Source organism: Maylandia zebra, linkage group LG5, assembly GCF_041146795.1.
Source record: "Maylandia zebra isolate NMK-2024a linkage group LG5, Mzebra_GT3a, whole genome shotgun sequence".
Taxonomy (NCBI): domain Eukaryota; kingdom Metazoa; phylum Chordata; class Actinopteri; order Cichliformes; family Cichlidae; genus Maylandia; species Maylandia zebra.
In genome coordinates, this window is record NC_135171.1 from 9,940,442 (window position 1) to 9,957,003 (window position 16,562).

Below are 16,562 nucleotides of genomic sequence, written 5' to 3' on the forward strand. Positions count from 1 at the left end.
TTTATCCTGTTTGCTTGCAACTCCGAGGAAAGAATACAGAATAAGTTTTGCAAGAAATGTCAGAGGCTGCCTGTGGAAAAGCTCTACTTTTGTAAGAATTAAAGCAACACAGCCGGTTAAGAAGTGAAATCTACCTTTTGCAGAGCTCCTCCAGGAAAAAAAAAAGGCATTAATCTTTTGTCTCCTGGGTAAAATATATTTAGAACTGAGGCATGTTTGACACAAACCTCTCCAAAATTACAACTATTCGTGTAATTTTGCCATTACAAAGGAGCACAGAAGAACTCTGTTTTGCCACCCCTGCTGTGATTCAACATAGACAGCACAAAGTTTTAAAACATAGTCAGAAAAAGTGAGACAAAACCACTAAAAAAACCAAAACAGGCACAGGAAACTGTTTGAGTAGGCCACGCTCTCATTAATCTCAGATTTTCTACCTTCCAGCTCTGTCTCCTGTCTCCACCTACAGAAAAGAGGTCTTTTATCTCCATACATCATATAGAGGGTTGTCAGGATGTGTCTTGGGTACATCAGTGGTATAAGGCTGTGCCTCATCCTAGAGAAATTTTTTTTTGCATATTAATATGCTCTCTTATAAAACCACCAAGCCATGTGTCTATTAAGCCAATGCATTTATTTGTGGTGATGCTTTCCTCAAAAAGTTTTACACCAGCCTTAATTTGCAAGCGCAAAACATTTAGCATGACGACATATAAAAGTGCAGTTCAGCAACACAACTAAACAAACAGCAGCTTTCACTGGTGAACACCGTGGGAACACCACAACAATCAACCAAACAGTAAAGGGTGTGTGTTAAGGTCACTTTAAAGAACAACAGACAACTGCAGCGTTGTGTTCCTGCATCATAAACAGCTATAACGGATGAAGAACCACAGCTGCAGGAGAGACAGTGTACAAATGTAGGGCTGTGCAAAAGAGTCACATGCTGGGTCATCTCTGTGGATTAGAAGCCCTTCGGTTACGATCAGTTGTTTTTTCCCAAGTCTAAAAATTGTTTGGATCTAAAAAGTACATTTACTAACATTTGCTTATTGTGAAGGTAAAAAAATAGCTTCAGTGAAAATATATTTTCTGTTGAAAATTTGTTGGTCATTAAATGCACAACTGTGGTTGTTTGTGGCACACAGTCTCTTTTTTTTCAGTTAAGCATTCAGGCACGTGGTAATGTTCTGATATGAATTACAGAACGATGGATGAAAACTGAAAAAAGGCCATTGTTGTTATTTCTAGTGGTAAATGGGACCAGTTGTTGTGTTCCAGTGTGATTAAATCCAGACACAGTGATGTAGAAGTGTGTCCTGTAGGTTTATCATCACAGTAAGAATCCAGTTTTGCTTGCAACTTGTTATGACCTGATACCTGCCCTGGACCCTCTCAAGTCACATTTTCGGGGTATGACCAAGCAGTGTTATATAACGTGTTAGGAGTTAGCTGAGTAGATAAAGGCTTTGGAACTGTATTACCGGTTTATTTAATACAATATTTCCTCCATTGTCCCATTAATACTTGGTAGTTTGGTCTGAGACTGTGCCTTAGGCAGCAGACAACGACAATTTAGACATATCAGACCAATCACTCAAAAGGAGACTCAAAGAATGTAAAATATACGGAAAAAGACAAATCCAGGACACACACTGCATCCTGTACATACTGAATGGCAGAATGAACATGTCAGATTTCCAAATGTAGAAATCAGAAGGTCTTTTAAACATGCACAAGTGATTAAAAGAAAAAAAGAAGGCCGCAACTCAATGGATAAACCAGTATTTCATCCATGTAGTAGAAAAGCAACATTTACATTGGATGTTTAGGCATTTTAATATCAACCTGTCACAAAAACACATACCATTATGTTTGACAGGTATAAACAGTACTTTGTGCAACAAAGTGATTTCCAAGGAGCTACCAGCCACAACCTTGTAATATCTCGGCATGTTGTCCAGTGTGTCCTTTAAAAGTTTGAGGAAACTAGATAAGTAGCTGCCCTAAAAATCATCTACAGTAGAAGACATAAAATAATGATGACATATATGGTCCTTCAGTTGATCTACTATTCACTAAAGCCTGATTGGAAGGGTGGCTGTCAAGAAGCCATTAAGTAAGAGAAACATGAAGAAAAAAGCTGAAGTACACCAGATTACACAGCAGGTTTTATGGACCAAATTCTCATCAATATGTTTGCAAGGATCAGGAGAGAGGTACAACAGTGAGCATTTCAACATTGCAAGTGGCCAATCACATTGTTGTGACGTTATTCTTTTGGCTGCCAAGCCATTCGTGCATTTATGAAATTCCAATGTTGCAAGGACAATATCAATTCTGCTTACCGTTTATTAAAGGGTTAGAGTTAGGGTTAGGGTCAGGGTCCGTTGATCGGCGGACAGAGGCGGTTTCTCGCAGCTTAAGTACAGTTTTTTGTTTTACCGCAGTTTTTTCTGAAGTTGCAAAAGTATGACGTTCTGATTGGTCACTTGCAATGTTGATCCTGGAACAACATTTAGTATGATGATCTGGGAACAACACCAAAACATGGTGGAGATTCAGCCATGGTTAAGGACTCGGTCAGTGGTGCTGGGAATCTCGACAAAATTGACGAACATGTCACAAACACAGAAAAGTACCGTCAGGCTTTGACTGAAAAACACAAATAGAGCTACAGACTGGAATTCTCTGAAGCCTGATCGCAACATTAACAAAACAAAAAAAGTTGTGTAATATCATTCATGAATCCTGATGAACAATTCCTGAAGACTAACTAAAGAAATGACAAGCTTGCCTGAAAGAGTTGAGGCTGCGTTGAAGGATAAATGTTGTCATACCAAATGTTAACTTTCCAGATTGTAAGAATTGTACAAACTTTTTTCCCCCTTATATTCTGTATTTCCATAAATGCACTTTTCTATAAATGAATGCACCTATTTCACATTTTACTAGCAAGATATAAAGAAGTTAGTGGTGGAGCAAGCCTATTGCACAAGCCTGTACTTCTCACTTTCGGTATGCTTGAAAGGAATTCGAGTATTTCTCCTTACTCATTTGTAGGTCTTTTTTAATTTGTTTGCTTTTTGATAGTGATTATCGTGATGTGCATCTTTGTGGAGTGCTTCAAAAGTTCTGTTGCAGTTCACAGAGCATACTCGTACTCACAGAGCTGTCGTTACTCTCAGTAACTTAGTTTTCCTCCAGTTTATTAAAGGCTGTTGTTACAGTATCAGCATGCAGGTTTGGCTCTCTCCACTCTTTTCAGCTCGACCTGATAAAGCAACCCAGCAGTTAAAGATAACACTACTGAGCGCTTCACAAACTTGCCCCTGCCTATTGTTGCTGTAATCTATTTAGTTTCTTGATACCAAGGAAAAGGAAGTTGATAAATGATCTGGCTACACAGAGCGTACTGAGCTGTGATTAACAAAGGCTCTGGTTAGGCTTGCAGAGATTAACCAGTGCTTGTCATATTACAAATGTGACTCTCTGTCTTTTGCTCTAAATTCAAAGCATCTAACAAGCAAAAGCAATAATGGAGGAAGGAAATGGAAAAAGGTTGACAGATTGTTTTTTTTAATCCATCCATTTCTTCCCTGAGCCAAAATGGCAACTGTATTAGCAAATACAGGACTGCTACCAGTATCTACTCTAAGATTCCTGTCACCATTACTGCTACCACTCCTCCTGTTACTAATACTGTGGGTGCTACGAATTAAAAAGTAATTATAATTTGCATATATCAATCGTTTGGTAATGCTGATATTCCCTGACTCCCTGCCATAATTTGCAGTTGGGCTCTATAACCACTCAAGCATCAGATTTCATAGATGTAATGTACTGCAGCTGCTTTTGATAAAGGGAAATGACTAATGATGCTTTGGGGCATTAGAGGAGGAGACAATCAATGTATTCAGTCAGTAACAAATGACCAGAAAATTGAAAGATTTTCACCCCTCATGGAGTTAACAGCGTATTAAAATTCAAAGTGTTTGTAACAACGTGACACGCTGGTGTTTGTTTATAATAGTAAGCCTGCACCAGCACCTTTTCGCAAATACACAGTAGTAATTATAAACGGCATTAGCAACCTGCAGCTAGAAATCTGCAAGCAAATGAATGATACATTTGTTTTGGATTGGACTCTGTCCACTCAGAGTACCACTCAGTTATTATTGTGGCTGTATGAGTGCAGCAGGGGCACAGATCTTTAAATCTTCTTCCCCTCACCACACTGGTTTCCACTCCAAAGTTTGGCGATGTAGAGAGCAGTCCAAAATCAGTCTACTGCAAATGCTTGTTCCAAAAGGCAACTGATGTCTTTGTGCAGGCAGTGCAGAATCCTACCTTGGATTAAATTAGCTTTGGGAGGAGATAACATGTTTGGTTAATGTACTGCACTGGTCCCAGGAGATCCATCGTCCAGTGATATCAGGGCGGAGAGCCAAACAGAACCAGAGGTGATCAAAGGAGCAGCTCTGCTCCAATACAGGTCTATCTACAACTCAGTTTGTAACACCTGTCGAGAAGGCAGCTACATTTATTAGGCGCTCATGTGTTGTGGCACGCAATAGGCGGATGCTGCTTTTGTGACAATCCCGACACAGCTAGAGCATAAATATAAGCTATTTGAAGTCAAACAGGATACACAAGCTTTTATGAAAAGTCTTCTCATGCTTGCATGCTGTGCAAATAGCACAAAGCATTGAGAGTTTTGACCTCTTCTGAAAACACAGACTGTACTGTCACCGACTACAGTGCAGCATCATGAAAGGAAGGCTGTTGATTCCATAAATGTGTAAAGCTCTTAGAGATGACTAATATTTTACTTATATCTTTAGAGGTAGCTTTAAAGATCTTAAATAGCTTATTTAGTTACAATATATCTAAAATGCAAATTAATTCAACAAAATAGTACAAAATTAATGAAGCTATTTAATATTTAAGTTGAAGCATCACCCAAATTTTACTTAATAATGCACAGACCAACTGCAATTCATTTGTTTTATTTTAGATTTTAAATGGATTTTATTTAAAATGGGATCATGTACAATATTAATATAAATGCTATCATTTTATGCATTTTACCAGAGGTAGCTTAAAGCACCCATTAACACCTAACAGGAAAACAATAAATAACTAAACATTGTGACTCTTTCAGCTAATATTTCAATTTTTACTTAATGATATCAGACTGGGAAATTTATTGAGTTGAAGCTTTCATAGAGAATGTGGTTGCCCAAAGGCAGAATGACAAAAACAGAAAGCACGTCAGATTTATTTACATTAATAAATCAGTTTTTTAAAAATATATTCACATATGTTTTTCATATTTCTTGAAAATAAGCAGTTTCCTATATTAGTGCTTGACCACCAAAGGAGACACATTTATTTAGACATTTTTAAGTTATTGCAGCCCAGATTCTTTCCTGCACTCAGCCACAAAACACGAAGGAAAACATACAAGGATGTGTTTGAATGAAAACCAGTAAACGAGCAAGAACGAAGAAGAGTAAAGCCGCCACAATGTCAGGATGTATGACGCGTTCACTGAAATTGTTTTAATCAAAAAGCAGAAGGTTTGCAGTTCATTAAAGGAGGAATAAAGGCACATGAGTGTTTTTGACAAATGAGTGCCAAAATAGGGCCATATGAGTGAACAGGAATAGTAATGTGCTTGCTCAGAGGATGCTGGTTTACACTGATAATTGTCATTTACTTTTCATTTCTGTTTTAGAGCTTTTAACCATCGGATGTGGTATTTCTTTACACCGGCTGTTTTTTGTCATTGCTTTGAAAGATTTGCTCAGCTCGAATGATTTGAAGTAGAGTTAAAATTGAAGAAAAGTGTTTTAGTATTGGGTCTGAGTGTCTTTATGGTAATGTTATGGTATGACAGGATAATATAAAGTGTAAATTAATAAAGTGAACAGCTGTGCACACAGACCACAGCAGGACGCTCTCGGTTAGATCACCGTACTGTACGTCAGCAGGACGAACAGTTCTGTGTGATTCCCTGTTTCTTTTTTCCTGTAAACGAACTTTGGCAAAAATGAAAATAAATAAATAAACAAACAAAACATTTACAACTCACAGACATGGCTTAACAGTAGGTCATAGAGGTTCTTGTAGAGTAATCATAAAATGGGCACCAGCAACTTTGTTGTGGAAATAATGTACATATGCCACAGGCTTGATGAGTCCTAATTTTTACAGAGTACTTGCTTGATGTGGTTCTGTGAAGTCTGGGTGCAGGTCTGGTGGTGATGAAGCTAAACCGTGACAGCGCTACAAAGCAGCTCGCTGCTGTGTATTCACATCACTGCTGGTGTGGGTGGTAAATTCGGACAGTTTGGAACTGACCAAGTACTCGCTTGCTATTGAGAAATCATCTAGGAGAAAACGAAACATTTATTTTAAGAAGTGTGAAATAAAATATATAAAATGTCTAAAACTATTATTTTATTTTATTTTTTCATTATCACTCAGGATAACCTCTGGACATATTATCGGACAAATCATCAACATTAGAAAAAACAAAAAACCTAAAAAACCCTCATCAAAATATGTGAAAGGTTCTCTGAAAGAACGACATAAAAACCTTCCACTTACATTAAAATCACACTGTTACTCCTTACTAAACACAGCAACGTTGCCTACAACACATTTTCTAATATGATCTAAATCCAATCTCACTGAATGTATAGCTCCAATAAAACATGGAAATTATGGATCTTAGTAACATTTGTGCTTTAATATATCATAGCTTTCATAGTATTTCATACAAGATATTAAGCAGGGTTATAAAAGAATTAATACTCATATACTAATGGATGCTAAAAATATATATTAATACTAGATTTGCAGCTGTACTGATACCAACAGTACGATCTCCACCTCCTCCAGCTGACACAGATCCTCACACAGCACCTCTGCAGACAGGCCATCACACAGCCCCTCCCCTCACTAGCAGCCGAACAAACTTGGTGAAACATTTTAAAGACTCACACTCCGTCTTCATGAAGAATTCTAAGAGGTCAGTAACACTTCTGTTTCAATAACATTAAAATATAAAACACTATTAGTATTTACCCTCATTAGTCATCCGTTCTCCTTAAACGTAGCAGCTAGCAGCTATGGCTAACAATAAAACAATAACATTACTGAAGCTAGGCAGCAAAGGTAACCAGTCCTGCCCATCTGTAATGTTTATAGGCAGTGTTCATCTTTTCAGGATAACATAATTTTTTGTTTCTAAAAAAGTAAACTAGACATAAAAAGTGCCAGCAGCTACAAAGGGTGCCAAGCCTCGAGAAGCATGGAGAGTAAATAGAGCTGTAATAGAATACATTTGAACAGACCTGAAAAAAAAAGCGCAAAAAAGCCTCACGCTGCCTGTGGTATCAAAAGTAGCACTGAATATAGTGCCAACTCTAATCTGTACAGTGCAGCAAAAGCTAAAAAACAATGTGACTGGTTAGGGCGAAAGATATATCTAAAATCATGTCTCAAAGAATTTAGAGAGAATATGAATACGTCAAAATATTCTTTTTCTTACTTACTTTCTTTCTTTGTCTTTCTTCCCCCTTAATGTCCTTGGTATATATAAATGACGCAGCTGATAGCACTTTGATACAGTGACTAAATAATCTAATTTATCTGAATCACAGACATCTGGTCTGATAAACAAACAGTGCTTTTCTGGAATGCCTAATTATTTCATTTGAGAGGTAGATGAGATTTTGAATACCTGCACTTTGCAGCATCTGCAGTTCTCTCCAAATTTAGCTGCTCCAAACGAAAATGACATTTTGTTTTTCTTAGAAGTGCGAGTGCTCATTAGGACACTGTTTCCTCTTACAAGTTTGGAAAATTACTTAAGAAACTTAAATTAATGAAAGTGATGATAATGAATTAAGATGACACGTCACAGTTTCATTATTTAACAATTGGAAAACATCCACTGACCAACTTCAACTTATATCTATGTAATAGTTGGCACATTAACATTATGTTCAGTATCTGTTTTGTTGCAAGAAATTGAAATACTTCTCTGTGCGTGCGGGTGAAAGAGTGTTGTTGTGAAACCCTGACTGATTAGGTTAATTCAGAAACATTTATATTCATGTCAAACCAAACAAACAATGGATTCTGGCACCAAAATGTTTTTCTTTGTAAGCATTCTTCAGTAGCTTTTTGGCACCATTATGTTTCCAGGATCTTCAGCTTACAATACAAAGAGCCTTTACATGACTGTGTTGTAATTTGTCGCTACATAATTAACATTTAACTGAATAACACAAGCAGGGTGTCCTTGGGTTTGTATTTGGAGTAAGTTGTATTATCTTACTAGCAGACACACAATACATATTTATATTTTCTGTTAGTATTGTATGTTATAGCAGTGGTCCCCAACCTTTTTTGCACCACGGACCAGTTTATGTCGGACCGGCCTTTAAGGTGTCGCCGATAAATACAACAAAATAAAATCAGTACTGGTGCAAAGAAAAAAAAAAGATTTATTCATGGGAAAAGACCCGGGGAAACCGAGTTAACGATAAAAACGCAAAAAATAAAAAATAACCATAAAAACCCTGAAAACCATAAATTTCACACCCGAGCCTCAACTCTTGCGGCCTGGTACTAAACGACTCATGGACCGGTACCGGTCCGTGGCCCGGGGGTTGGGGACCACTGTGTTATAGTATGTATACAGTATGTGACCACTAAAAAATCTCAATGTGAAATATATGAAAGGCACAACTAATAAGTGCACCTGTATGAGAATCATTAAGCTGTTCCAACTGTGCAACATGGTATTGAAAAGACATTGAAAAAAGGATGACTTCACCAGACGTATAAACAGCATCGATATTTGGTTAATAAGTAGAAGGTGAAAAGCCATCATCTTGAGTGCTTGAGAAGATGTCTAAAGCGTCCTTTGTGTCTAATTTTAAGGTTAAGAAGAGAAAAGACACAGTTCTTCCCAAACATCTCATAAGTATTCAGCCGTCTGGTAACCATTCATAACCAAAAACTGTCACACAAAGGCTTGGCTTTACTTTGGAACCACATTCAAACATATTCTAGCCTTGATGGTTGGGCATCATTTAGACATCTTTTAGAGCTCTAATCAAAAGAAAACTTCTCAATGGATTAACAGAAATTAGTAAATGGTTGAAATAAGGCTGAATTCAAGCCTTTGTTACATCCTTAAAAGAAGCTTTTTCACTTTTAACTTTTTGGCCATAACAGGACGTGTTTTTAAAGGCCCGAACAGATTTAGCCTAGAAAACAGTGTCCATTGATGTCTGGTGCTTGGAAGGTTTTAATCAAACGTAACAATGTTATCACTATATCTTAATATATTTTAAATATATTTATACTTCTTCTCTTATTCTCAGTGAGTTCGCATTGTCCAAATGGGGGGACATAACCCTCCACACTTTTGCTCCTGGTTTCAAACTAGTTTCCCAGCATTGAACTAGAATAAGAGTGAAAATCCACGGAAATTATGAAATACTTTAAGCAATTTCCTGTTACACTTTCTGAAGTTTAAATTCAGTAGCAGGTTAGATGATAGTTAAAACTGACTAGAAATGATAAGACTGATGTTTAGTCTCCAAAATGGACACGCAGCAAACACACAAAGGACTTTCTGATAAACTCCAGCTGTATCCATCTCCATCTGGTATCAAACTCCATCCAAAGTTTGTTATAGAGTCTGTTAAACCATCTTAAGTGTTGAGCTCAAGTTCAGACCCATTCAAGGTTAATCCAGAGCTCCAAATTCTGCAACGGTGCTCAACAACAGCACGGCTCATAATAATAAAACTCAGCTTTGTGTCAGCTTTGTGTCAGATTTGTACGCTTCATCTCAAACCTTCAGACTGTTTGAATATACACAACAGATGTTTACCTATTTAGTGAAAATGTCGAAGTTTGATGCCAGAATTTCCAAACCAAGCTGTGGATTTCAGAATTTCACTGTGTTCTGTGCTACTGTTTTTTTTTAAAATAAGAAATAAATAAATAAAAGATCATTTTAAATAAATGAGAAGTTCCAAGCTAAGACACCTTACTCACAGTGAATAACAGAGCCTTGATATTTTTCTCTCATTAAGAACTTTTATCCCATTTTTATCTCAAAAAGCTGTTATTCTTTTGATTTAATCAAGAGATGCTGAGATGTTGCAGAGTGTGATGGTTTATAATGGAGATTATAAACAATTCTAATGGCTTATTTGTCTTATATGGCATTTTATGTAAATTATATGAATTTATGTTACTGTGTATAACTGCTATTTGAAAGATCTTGTGTAACTCAAACCGTGGTATAATAACACATGAAAATGCACTTTTTCACAGGGGAGAGATTGAGCTAAGAGACCAGGTTTCCTTGCATAAATTTTAAAGGGATGTTAAAAAAATATATGAGAATGTTTACAAAAACGCTACATGTAAGTCCTGCAGTTTAAGATATGCCACTTGTTTTCTGTCAGTGTGTTTCTGTCCACAAAGCTGTGAAAAAAAATCAATCGATCGATAAAAAGGGACACATTGTTTCGGGTATATTTGTTGCATTCTTTTGAGTCGTACCAGCCGCTCTATTCAATCCTTTAATGTCGATTCAAACAAAATAACAACACCCCGTGGGGAGCACAGTTCTTATCAAGCGCTTATACTAAATCAGCGAGCACCGCTGTCTCTCACACAACAGCCACACCCAGAGGAGCACAATATTACCTCTGAGAATGTGCTTGTGCGGCTCTTTACTGAAAAGCACACGCACGTTCAAACGGGGTGTAGCATCAAGAAGAATTGCAAATCTGGCCTCATCCCAAGAATACTTGGAAAGGAAATGTTTGCGGGCCTTATATAAGTATGTTTAATAATGCAACATTCCCAGCGCTCAGATCTCCCCCACCCCCCCACCGAAGTTGGTTGCTGTGTGGCGTTGCTCTTATTAAGCACTCAATTAAAGCCATTCCCAAGGAGAGGCAGTGCGCAACAATGTTTGAACTAGGAAACATTGCTGGCGCAGACAGTCTGTGAAGAGTCACCCCAGAGGAGTGCGGTGCCTTGAAACCGGAGGCCTTGAAGTGACAGATCATCATAAAGCATAGCCAAACCAGGGAAATTATTCTAATATGATTGGATTACAAATAGGGCATTTTACAGAACCAATGAGACCGAATAAATAGAGCTGGAGCATAAGCTGTGTCACTTAGCCTTCTTTCAAGATTTTGTAAAATGAAAGTGAACACAGAGACGGGATGCCTAACGTTAATGAAGAGCTCTGCTATATAGTCAATTGTACTTAGTCCTGACAATGCACAGAAGTGTGCGCGCAGTTGTACAAAGGGGACGTATTTTGTTGTGTAAATCAGACTTATTCATGAACTTGCTTGGCTAAATTATGCAACAATTTTTTATCAGCAGCAGATGGATGATTTTATATGTAAGTCCACGCAGATGAAAGATTTGTTTCAATGAAACCAGCTTGTGGTGTGCAGGAAAACATCAAACTGAAGGCAACTCATTTGGAGACGCTGCTTTTGAGGTGCCTTTTTGTTTTGGCAGTAATTGTATTTTTCAGCAGCTGTTCCAAACAGCGAGAACAAAATGCACAAAACTGTATGCTAGCCTCACTGTGAGGTCCTTGCATCGCTTTCCCTTTCATTCTGTGCTGACTCCATAAAGCGCTTTCACTTTCATACACTGAAAACAGAATTCATCTTTTCAGTATCTGCCCGATGGTGCGCTGACATTCCTGGAATACAGCCTAATCACAACTATCGTACCTTTTTAAGAGTTTGGCTGAGGAATAAACATGTAATTTTCCAGGATGCTGCTTGGCAGGCGAGATTTTTTATTATTATTTTTCCCCAACACTCGCAGCACCTTTGTCAAACAACTCTATTATTCCAAACAAGTAATGCATGGCATACATAAAACCGCACCACACTCTGGTAAAGTAGTATCAGGGGCCTGCAGCTTCCTCATCCATTATGGTGCTGTGGAAAAAAATCTCACGGTGCTGTTTGCTTTGAAAATCCAGCAGAGTGAAGCTGAAAAGCAGCCATGCTAAACAACTGACACCAGGCGTGTTTTTATTTACTGTTTGTTACTGAGCATACGTGTGATCAGCGGGGTGGGTGCAAATAGCTATGACAAATATTACAGCGTGTATTAGAAAGCTTATAAAAAGGGACAAGAGAGATCAAACGGCAGATACTAAACAGCCGTGATTCTCAATATGGAAACGTCAGGACCCCGTAAGGTTTACAGCTTCAGCTGACAATTAGGAAATATATTAAAATCTACTCTATGAAATGTAAGAAAGAAGTGAAACAGAAGCAAATTTTTCTCATTGCAAAAAAAAATTGTATCATTCAGAATTTCCGACTTCTTAGATTTCTTTTCTTATATTCAGTAAATTGATTATATTTTCACGTTGGATTGTTGGGAGAACAAAACAACTAAAAATATCCGATTCAGCCTGAAAATGCGACGGTTTTTTTTCCTTCCTTTTGTCTGTTTTCATATTACTTCAAAAAAAATGATTCAACACCTGCAATACAAACAAAAACATACAAACAAATTAAACTGACTTTGCAATAAATGAAAGTGTATACTCTCCACACTGGAGACGTGGAAACCTGAGAATTTTCTGCATTTTTACATATATATGGTAATAATTACCATTAGTTGTCATAGTTAAAGCTAAACTAAATAGTAAAACTAGATTTATTTTAGTGAACCAAAATAAAAAATAAAAACTGGACCTTGGAGAAAAAATTAACTTGGAAAACAGGCTAAAATAAAATAATAAAGAAAATATCTGAAGCCTTGGTATTTGTTAATTGAGTTAAATTAGTTATCAAAAACTGCCTGATGAGGGTTTGATGGATGTTTTTATTGCACTTGTAAATCAACTGCTTAAAAAAGGTTCTGTTAATGTTTTAATATCTGTACTGATTTTCCAACTTTTGCCTCTGACATTTGCCATAAATTAAATAATAAGTAATAATAATCAATACTTACTTACTTAACTTGTACAAACTAAACTAAAACTATGAAAACTAATCAGAAACGAGCAAACCAACTCTGGAAATTAACTGAAATGACAAATAATTAACAACAAAAATTCAAAATGAAACAAAAACTAAGAAGAACTTAAAAAAACTATAATAACAGTACAACTAACTCCCTCTTCTCTGTGTTTTAGCCCATCAAACACCTCGAAACATAAAGGAAGGCAAGCATCCCGTGGCCAGGAGAAGAAGTGGCTTGGAAAATACATCTGCAGAACTTCACGGTCATTAACAGCCATACGTCACTGCAGATTACACAGCAAACTGTAGGAGCGAGCAACAAGTCTCATTATGCGCAGCCTCACCAACTCCCACCCAGCTTCTGCCTCTCACAGAGACTACAGCTGTAATGTTTGTACTTTCAGGATGTCCTGTGACATATCTGCACACATTCAGACTCACGCATTCTCTTTATCTTCGGTTCCGTTCCTTCGGCTAGCTTTCCCGAAGAGGCATGAAATAAAAATGACCTTGATGACACATTTCTGCGATACTTTCCCGAGGAAACCATGCAATGAAATTTTTATGCCAGGCCTCTAAATGCACCTATCCCGGGGTATTTTTAATGTCACTTCTGCGCCTTGGCAGTTCTGACAGGCTTGTTGGTTTTCATGCCGCCGCCAACCATTAAAGTGCTGTTTTTTCTTTTTTCAGTGCGGGCCTGCATCTGGACCGCCTTGGCCGCATCAGGCAGGCAGGGAAATATCAGTCAAGCGCAGCAATTATCATTAACGTTTGTGTGTCATGAGCTGAAGCCAACGGGCTGATAATTGTGCTTCAGTTTGCCTCTGTATAATTATGCGTCTTTGTATGAAAAGTTTTAGGCCATTTGGTAGTTAAATTACACGCACAATCTTTTTTAACACTCTTAAATATTTATGCTTGGATTCTCAGGAGGGTCTCTGTTCTCCGTTTTGAGGTTCCGAGGCGATACCGTGCAATGCTGTTCAAGAAATAAGACTGAGCTGAGGAATAATCCCCAGTCCTCAACCCTTTTGAAAGAGAAGTATTTCTCCTTTTTCTCGCTGCTGACCTTTAGAATAAGTTCAGCGCTTGTCAAGGTGGATGACAAGCCTGTGCAACAGATTACACACAGAGAGTCACTGGAGCTGCTCAGTCAGACATAAAAACCTAATGCTGAATGAACAATGTAGGTAGGCACGCCAGCGGATTGATGCTCGTGTGCAGCACATTGTCTTGCCCTGCCTGGTGTTAACATTATATTGACACATTTCCTCCTCCTGGTGCCTGCATTAATTTCAGGTTCTTTTTCTGAGGATGGAAAACTAACAGAATCCAGTTCAGTTATCATTTGGAAGAGCAGTTTCGGTTTGGCATGTCAGATGTGCTGAAAACGCACAGATGTCCACATCTATTAAACATATTAAACTGGGCTTATATGGCATTTACTGGCCATTGTAGACTCCAGGCCCTGCACAGGCTGCCCACATACAGCTTATGTAGTGACTGGCAGATGCACTGATTGAAACCATTAGAGATACAGTGACATAAAGGCTGATTCACTACATGATGAGACAACAAAGTGACCACATGACAGGGACTAGAATGAAAACATCTTTGTTCCTGGTCACTTCAGTGGAAATCCTCAAAAGGTGCGTAAATTAAAGTGGGTGTTCCCGCCCCCTAAAATACCTGTGGTATTCAAAGGTGATTCTAAGAAAACGTCTCCTTTTCCTTAATTTCGCTGTGTACAGGACTTAGACGGATTCCTGGGGGCCTCCGTAGGTGGTCAGCAGCAGCAACGGCAACGGAGGCGGCGGCGTAATCAGCCCCAAATCCGCAGGGATTATTGAAGGGCGGGTCAACACTGGAGGATTACTAAACATCTGCACCGATCAGAGAGACGCTCACACACACACGCGCGCAGATTACTTTCACTTCCACCATGATAGTCCCACAACAAAGTAGACAGGCAAATGAGATCAGCAGAGGGTGAAATTCAGAGAAGGCAATCCCGCCCCGCCGCATCCCGTAACACAGCGTCAGGGCTTTAATGTAATCTGGGAAAAGTTGGGATGCGGAGCGGGATCTGTTTGTTTCTGAGCTCCCACTCACAGCTCGGGAGCTCAGCAGCTGGGCTGCTGGAGGTTTAACTTGACAAATGCTGAAGTAACCAAGTAAAAAAGAACACACTACTACTTGTACTACTACTACAACTGCTCCCACTCTTATTAACCGCACACTTACCTTTCCTCGCAGAAGTGATATCTCCAATAATTCACGGCCGCAGATTAATCCGTATTTTGTCACTAAACAAAACTGTGCGTACACACATCACTGTCAAGTCTCGGCGACGCTCCCGGCCAAAAATAGATAGCCTCCCCGTCTGAGTTGTGCGCAAAAGACGCTGCTCCCTTCTTTTGTGTTATCACTGCGCTCTTCTCGTCTGTGCGGCACTACTGTGTCTCCATCCCTGCCTCCCTGCCCCTCTCTCTCTGTCTCCCTGTGTCTCTGAGTGTCAGTAGCACGAGTAGCTGACGGTGTGGCGTCTCGCGGGTTGCATATTGGAAAGTGGAAAGCCTCTGTGTGCTGCTCGCTCACTCCGATGCGTCAAGTCTCCCCTCCCTCCCTGCCTGTACTCGAACCGTGCTGGAGCGGAGCGGAGCGGGACGCACGCACACGCGGCGGAGTGGAAAGCGAGAGGAAAGAGAGAGAGACAGAGAGGGAGAGAGAGAGCGCTGTCTTGTCTGTCTCCCCTACCGACCAGCCTCCTCACTGCTTCGGCCATTCAAGTGGAACAGACACCGACCGTCCTCTTCCTCCTCCTCCCCTTACTACTACTACTTTTTTCCTCACCTTCTCCCGCTCTCTTCCTCCTGCTGGGATGTCTATGGAGTCTGGCTAAATACATCAAAAAGGGATGTTTGTTAATCGCTTGTTATACTCTGGCAAACAGCCCGTGTAATATTTGTTAGAAGCAGTAAACCACGAAGTTTTTGTAACTTTCTTTAAAGTATTGTCTAAATGTTCATAAATGTTATTTTTTGGTGTGTGTTCGTGTGTGGTGGTCTCATTAAATCCTACATTTGCTGCAAGTGATGTCATTTGAGTCTGCAGGGTTGAGGGAAAACAATGGCACAGAGCTAATGGTGTAATGGCGTGAAAGAAGTGATCTTTTCAGACTTTATTGACGTTTTTTCAGGTTAAAGGTTACATTAGTGTTCATGTGTATGACCATGCAGTGACATTACTCATCCATGTTGCAACATTCAATAAATACAATAATTCAATAAATACATTCCCACATACACCTGAAAATGGAGATTTATTGCTTTTTGCATTATATATTTAAAATAAAAACCCAGAACATATTATTACATCTTCCCACAGTCTAGAGTCACTCAGGCTAGACTAACACTAACACACTGATCAACACTAAAACAATTTTGTCTTGAAACATGTGCATTTGACTGCTTTTATGGGAGGCCAGACTACTGAGCC

General features: G+C 38.8%; 1 protein-coding gene across 2 annotated transcripts in view; it reads right to left on the reverse strand.

Annotated features, from left to right (window-relative positions):
- The window catches only part of cntn4 (contactin 4), a 200,054-nt gene extending 183,895 nt beyond the window's left edge, over positions 1-16,159 (reverse strand). For both annotated transcript variants that reach the window (XM_023153751.2, XM_004567418.4), the window contains exon 1: positions 15,309-16,159. The gene's annotated coding sequence lies outside the window, so the exon portion shown is untranslated. The remainder of the gene's footprint in view (positions 1-15,308) is intronic.
- Positions 16,160-16,562: the final 403 nt, after the last annotated feature.